Below are 8,055 nucleotides of genomic sequence, written 5' to 3' on the forward strand. Positions count from 1 at the left end.
CACACACGCACACACACACACACACACACACACACACACACACACACACACACACGCACACACACACACACACACACACACACACATATGAACACACGCATGAACACTTGCACAAAGACAGGTAAAAACCCCATTATGGATGTAACTGCTCATCATTTACGGATGGACCCTTTCCCAAGGTCAGTTTGAAACATTTGCCAACAGGAAACCTACACAGAGTGCTGGTTGTTCACGGTGTTCGGGGAAAACAGGCATTATGTAAATTATTCTCTTTGGAACGAAACACACACAGATAGAGACCGTGTGCTAATGGCCAAGATATCAGCCAAAGCTAATGGTTGGTCTGTGTGTGTCTGTTTGAGTGTGCGTGCGCATGTGTGCCGGTTTTGTATTTTATGGATCTGTGTATATCACATGAGCCAAACCATCTATTTGTTTAAACCCCGCAGTGTGGGAGCACAGAGGACTGCAAAACTGGGTGACCAGGAAAAGCGTTCTCTCTCTCTCTCTGGTTAAATTACAAAAGTGGTTTGTTAAACGTCCAAGAATACAGAGCGATACAGAGAGAGGGAGAGTGTGTGTGAGACAAAGAGAGAGAGAGAGAGAGAGAGAGGCCCCCTCCATTCAGTGCCAACGACACATCTTTATCCGGGGACTAGATACTGCAAAAGGTACACAATGTCACCGCTGTCTCTCCGCCAAAAGCAGGCCCATATTAACAACCAATTGTCATTTGCATATTTATAAATTGGCCCATAGTTTGGAGGTATCAACAGCATCTCCAAACCCTCTGAATTAATGGAGCACACAGGAGACAGTTTATCCCATTTTGGGCGGGAACCCCTTTTGGTGTTAGCATTATGTTATGCTTTAGCTATTGAAAAATAGCAGATCTACAAGCTCATAGCGCGCCACCGAGTGGCGCGCTACAAGCTTGTAGGTCTGCTATTTTAGAAAAATCGAAGAACGACTTTTTCAGAAAACTGTCAGGATGTAGAAGACATTTTTAGAATCTGATCTCATGTCAGAATGGGTTATTCGGCACAAATGGAAAGCAATATTTGAACTCAAAGTGTGCTGATTGGTACCAGCACAGTGTTTGCGTAGCAGCCATGACGTTCAAACACAAGGGCGAGGAGGAAATAAAAGCGATATGATTTGGAATTAAACTTACTGAGGGATATCTGGTGCCAAATGAAGTGAACAGGTGACAGAAAGGCAGATTTCAATGTCAATAGGCAGATTGCGGTGTCGGGTAACACACTGAAAAAAGACGAATCAAATGGAAAATCAAACGACATTCTAGATCATCAGTCAGGATAAGAGGTGCTGTACAAGGTTCACTGAATAAACGGTAATGAGATGCTTTGTACTCTGACAAACTGACAGACTTGCGGTTTGATTTTTTTTGCAGTATTATCAGAATGCGTATAATTTTAGCAGAGATATAGGCAGGAAACACAGACTTTCTACAACTTTGGAATAAATAATGAATTAACCCATTTTGGGCGGGAACCCCTTTTGGCGTTAGCATTATGTTATGCTTTAGCTATTGAAAAATAGCAGATCTACAAGCTCATAGCGCGCCACCGAGTGGCGCGCTACGAGCTTGTAGATCTGCTATTTTTGAAAAATCGAAGAACATAGCTTTTTCAGAAAACTGTCAGGATGTAGAAGACATTTTTAGAATCTGATCTCAGGTCAAAGCCCATTCTGGGCGGGAACCCCTTTTGGTGTTTTAAACATCATGTTATAATTTAGAAAAATTTAGAAAAATCGTGAAAATATTTATTTCAGAAAACTGGAGGATTTAGAAGATTTTTTTTAAATGTTGAGGTCAGGCCAAAATGGGTTAACCAAACAGATCGAATCCATTTTATAGAAGTATAACGAGGACAAAAGGCTTCACATGTATAGTCCAGTCAGTGTGGGCTTGTTGTCAGGCCCGCCTTTGGAGTTTGATCTCCCACCTGGACGTTCTCCGTGCCAAACTGGCCCTTTGAGACTCGACGCAGTCAATATGAAAAGGATAAAAGCTTTTATCTGACTGCATATCACCTATTTAGACGGCACAATAAAGTCATATTCTAGTGAAGGCCCGCCTCGATGCATTTCTTTATCATAGCAAATTAATCCATTTTGACCTGAGATCAGATTCTAAAAATGTCTTCTACATCCTGACAGTTTTCTGAAAAAGCTATGTTTCTATGTCAGTCTTAGATTTTTCAAAAATAGCAGACCTACAAGGTCATAGCGCGCCACTCGGTGGCGCGCTATGAGCTTGTAGATCTGCTATTTTTCAATAGCTAAAGCATAACATAATGCTAACACCAAAAGGGGTTCCCGCCCAAAATGATTTAAACGACAGTCCCCCACGGTGTGCTCTGGCAGGATACTTGACACTGTCACTCCAGCTGGACAAAGACACATGCTGGGATCTGTGATTACCCTGGAAGCCCCACACAGCCCCGGCACCCCCCCCCCCCCCCCCCCCTCCCCTTCTCAGTCACCACCACCATGCACCACTATACCAAAACGATGGGAGAACCAAACAGATGAAAAACAAGGAGAGGACGAGGAAGAAGAAGATGACACACGCAAGGAGAAGAAGAGGATGAAGTAGAAGTATAGGGAACTGTAAATGATTCATTTACATTTTGCAACCATTTCATCCACCTTTGTTTAATTGGGAAGAAGAAAAAAAGTTGAGGAACCCGATCATAATACTGTATAGGTGTATGGAGTCGTTGTACCCCCAGACGGAACAGAACTCTGGCTGCCTCCAGGGATGGGGGGGGGGTGGTTAGGGGAGGGGGATAGGGGGGAGGGTTGTTTTGCGACAGTGTCAGGGTCATATTTCACCGTCAGCCTGAGTTGCCCCAGCGATATGATGGCGGGTGACAAATAACCTGGCGCATGATTGAAATCTGACAAAATAACACTGTGTTTTATAATAACGTCCCCCAGCAGAAATATGGCGGCTGCAAACTAAACAGTGCTTCATCAACCCGCAACACCACCCCCCGCCGCCCCCCCGCCGCCCTCTCTGTCCCGAAACCGCCCCAGTGCCAGTCCCAGTGGTTCCCCATTAACGCGGCCAGATCATTGTGTTTTTGTGCCCCCTCCCACACCCCCCTCCCCCCCCAACACCACATCCCAGCTGACCGGCCAATGTGACAGGCCTGGGCTTTGCCGCCGTGACATTGAAAAATATTTGCGCTGACAAGGCTACAAATCACGCGGGGCGACAAGTTTTAAAACTCAATATTCACTCAACGTTGCATCTGCTATATTCTCGTTAACACAATCAGTGCCGGAAGTCCTTCAAAATAGGAGCTCTGGGGTGCCGGAACAACATGGCGGCTTTTACTCGGAAACCCATGACCCGGAAACAATCCACTAAAAAAAGTTTACTTAACATAGCTAGCTTACATTGCGATCGTTTTAGTTTATACGATATATGATCCAAAAAGCGTTCATATTTTGCGGGAGAGACGGATGAGGAGCAGAAATGAAGCGCCAGTATATCGATCCGTATCATTGAGGATGGGCTAGGACGTCCTCAGACGTGTACGCGTCGATTGGGACCCCTAGGACGTGTGGGGACGTCCTATGTACGGAAACGGTTAAAAGTGTAATATGTGTATAGTCCCTCCTCTCCCCGGCGCGTTCTTTTATTATTATACCGTATTGACAGCAACTATAATAAAGTTGTGCTGTTTTGACGCCGCATGGAGGGAGACGCGTGGGAGACGGAGAGAGAGATTGAAGGGAGAGGGGTGGTGGATTGGGGTGGCGGTGGGAGAGATGGTTGAATGCTCACACCGTACCGTAACAAAGGTGCTCCATTTTCATGACAGAGCTCCATCTGACATGTTTAGTTTGATGGTCTATACCTGTAGGCTTCCTTAACCTTAATTTAGGCCTGAAAAAAATGTCTTCTAAATCCTGACAGTTTTCTGAAATACCTATGTTTCTAGGCCTATATCACTCAATATTTCATGTCAAGGACCCCAAAAATGATCTGTAATTGGCCTCCGACCCCCCATCTGAAAATATGTTGTTCCAGGGACCTCCCCAGAAGAAAAGATTTGAGTTAAAAAACGTTTGTTCTGAAAAAAATATATTCCAAATTTGAGGCACATTTTCACGATTTTTCAAAAATAGCAGACCTACAAGCTCGTAGCGCGCCACTCGGTGGCGCGCTACGAGCTTGTAGATCTGCTATTTTTCAATAGCTAAATTATATGTTTAAAACACCAAAAGGGGTTCCCGCCCCAAAATGGGTTAATATGACCCCGAAAACCGGCATACCATACCGCCCAAACCCTGTGTAATCAGCAGCGTATCACACACACACATGCACACACACACACACACACACACACACACATGCACACACAACACCTTGCCTACACCAAGCGTCTTATAAACTCTACACTATTTAACCTCATTTTGAGCCTTGTCATGCATAGCTCATTGCAGTAATACGTAAAACCCCCTTTATTCTGCTCCAGACCTCCATGCCCTCATGCGCTACCATACTGGTGTCATCGGAGCCAAAGATTATCCTAATATCCCCTCGGTTTTAAGCCTTGTCGACCATGTAGGCCCCTAATGTGTGCACAGTGCGTACCAGTAAGTGTGCTTTAGGGCTCATTGTTAACATAAGGCCAAATCTGTAATATAGCACGGACAATTAAGTGCACAATTTTTGTATAAATGCAAAATCCCTCACTGTGAATTATTTAATTCCCTCTCTACAGTTCATTTAACCCGTTTAGGCCTGACGACGTCGAAATTTTAAAAATGTCTTCAAAATCCTGACAGTTTTCTGAAAAACCTTATGTTTCTGTATCAGCGGTGCTCAATATTTCATGTCAAGAACCCCAAAAATTATATGTAATATGCCTCCGCCCCCCCCCATCTGAAAATATGTTCTGCAGGGACCTCCCACAGAAGCAAAGATATGAGTTAAAATGTTCACTCTGGAAGTCTGTAATAATACATATTCAAAGATTTGAGGCACATTTTCACAAATTTTCAAAAATAGCAGATCTACAAGTTCATAGCGCGGCACTCGGTGCCGCGCTATGAGCTTGTAGATCTGCTATTTTTCAATAGTTAAAACACCAAAAGGGGTTCCCGCCCAAAATGCGTTAATAGAGCCCTTTTGGCGGGCGGTTTGAGTCACAGAAAACTAATTTCATTCTGCGCTGCTTTGATTTAATTAGATTTTATGATGTATGGTATTGCTAATTCGGTGGCTCACCATGCGTCGTCGGCGCCTGTCCCTTTGCACGGGCGGCGAGCTGTCAGGGTCCCCATTTTTAACGGTATTGAAAAATTCACGCTTTATTATTGCCCTCTCACTCATTTTCTCCCATCAGGGATAAAGTAATGAGCTTTTTACTCCTCTCCTCTTTTACTCTCCTCTCTCTCCTCCTCTCTCCTCGACGCGCTTCTTTCTTCCTTTTCTTTCGTTCTTTTCTCTTTGTGTCTTTCTCTTTTTCTCCGTCCCTTCCCTTCCCCCCCCCCCCCCTTTGAAAACAACGACAGAGGATAAAGAGCAGGAGAAAGAACTGTAAGAGCGGGGCAGGCAGAGAGTAGAAATGATGGAACCAATGAGTGCAATACAAGTGGGGAACAGAGAATGAAATGAACAAATAACCCATTTTGACCTGAGATCAGATTCTAAAAATGTCTTCTACATCCTAACATTTTTCTGAAAAACCCATGTTTCTATGTCAGTGGTGCTCAACCTTGTTCATGTCAAGGACCCCCAGATTTATCTCTATTGGGCCACGGAACCCCATCTCAAAATATGTAGTTTCAGGGACCCCCCAGAAGCCAATATTTTAGTTAAAAATGTTCGCTCTGAAATATATATTCAAAGATTTGCGCCACATTTTCACAACTTTTCAAAAATAGCAGACCTACAAAGCTCGTAGCGCGCCACTCGGTGGCGCGCTATGAGCTTGTAGATCTGCTGTTTTTCAATAGCTAAAGCATAACATAATGCTAACACCAAAAGGGGTTTCCCGCCCAAAATAGGATAAGGCAGCAAGGGAGAGGGGGAGAGGGGGGGGGGGGGGGTGATAGAGTATAAGAGTGAGGGAAAAAAACAAATGTGCCGGGGAGGAGTGGAACGGTGGCGTGGCAGCATAGCTGGCTGATAGCTAATGTGAGTCACACAGAGAAGCCGTTACAAAGAAAAGAGAAAGTAAAAAAACAAGAGAGAACAAGGGAAGCAAAAAGGGATGAGAAAGTGAAAGAGGGGAGAGCTCAGGAAAAGAGAGAGAGGGAGTGTGTGTGGGGAGGAGGGGGGGGGGGTGTAGATTGTACCATACGCTTACAGCGCTGCAGGCTCGCCACTCCAGCATTAGCTCCCCCTGATTCATGAGTTAAGTTTCCCCCAAACTGCCAGCGGCTATTAGCTTTCAGTTCCTCTGGGCTGTCATTTAGACGACTCCAACGAGTCTTTTGGTTAATGCACTGTTTTAATGAGAGTGCACCGCACGCTAATATATTTGACTGTATGAAAGGTCACAACATCAGGCAGCTAAACAGATCTGGGGAGGTACGTGGCACGTGGTGGTGGTGGTGCACTGGCAGCGTTGTCAAGACCGCAAGACAGGCAGGCAAAGGGGGGAAAACTAGGGGAGGAGAGGGAGAAAGGAGAGAGAAGAGGGGTTTGAGCGTTAACCCATCAGCGAGCCCATACTGTGGCCTCTCTATATTCAATGCATCATCTCTCTCTCTCTCTCTCTCTCTCCCTGTCTGTCTGTCTGTGTGTCTCTCTCTCCCCGACCATTTAGCTAATGTGTAATGGGCCCCTGGAACTGATGGGCTGCCACTCACCTTAACAGTTACACCCCATTCATCACCAAACTTGAGAGAGAGAGAGAGAGAGAGAGAGAGAGAGAGAGAGAGAGAGAGAGAGAGAGAGAGAGAGAGAGAGAGTGTGAGCGATCGAAAGAGAGGTTGAGATAAACAGAGACAGACAGAGACAGGGACATAATACTTGTAAAGCAAGTGAGAGAAGGAAAGAGAGCATGAGATGGAGAGAGGCCGGCGGTGCAGAGAAGGGTGCAGATATCTAGGAGGAGGAACGTGTTTCATTACCCATATAATCACCGGTCTGACTGCCACATACAAGCAACGTAGGCCCGTCTCACACAGCATGCAGTCGACGACAATTTATGGCCGTCTGACTTTGAGGTACAAGCCAAGCCACTGGAACACCTATTCCTCCCAGTCCAGACATGGGAGGCAGTGGGGACCAGCGAGGATGAGTCCTGCTTCCAGAACTACAGTTGCATAAAAGTTTGTCAGAGATTGACTTTCACAGCACGGTTGCATGCGGTTCCTCGTTCAGATGCGTTTGTTCGGACTTTCTCACGCAAATTTGATAGGCTCTGTCTTGGAGCTGAATTTGTACTGTAATTAAATACAATCTTTGTTAAGTTAGCCGTCTTTGTGGACAACCAACTCCCATACACCAATACCGTACCCCACTGCCGTGAGAGAATTCTGACCAAGATTCCAACATCCAACATTATGACAGCCCGACATAAACAATAGTGCCCTTCGCCCTCCTTTCCCCTCTCTCTTTGTCAACACGACTCGACCGACCATTCCGTCACGGGAGACCCGTAAGGGCCCCCTGTCTCAGCAGACGCACAGCAGAGCCCCCGCGTGTCTGGGTTTTGGGCCCCAAACCCCGATAATCTAACAGTAATCCATTCAAAACTAATCAAACATTTACAAAGGTGCCATGGCGGGGAGAGGGCTCTATTCATCAGCGCCCTCCATCACTGGTACCTCGGCCCAGCCTCGTTGCGCTAGCGGCGTCTCAATCTACCTATGCAAATGAGACAGTGGCACACTCCATGTGAGCGTAGGGGTGGAGCGGGGAGGGGGCTGGGGGGGGAGATTGGGAGGTGGGGGGGAGCTGACAAACAGACTTGTGTACAGAAATTATAAACAAATATTCATACGTTATGCCGTGTGCAATGCGAAGGGGCGGAGCTGGCACATACACGCCGGTTTGGG

The sequence above is a fragment of the Electrona antarctica genome (genome assembly GCF_951216825.1).
Source record: "Electrona antarctica genome assembly, chromosome: 10".
NCBI classification, from domain to species: domain Eukaryota; kingdom Metazoa; phylum Chordata; class Actinopteri; order Myctophiformes; family Myctophidae; genus Electrona; species Electrona antarctica.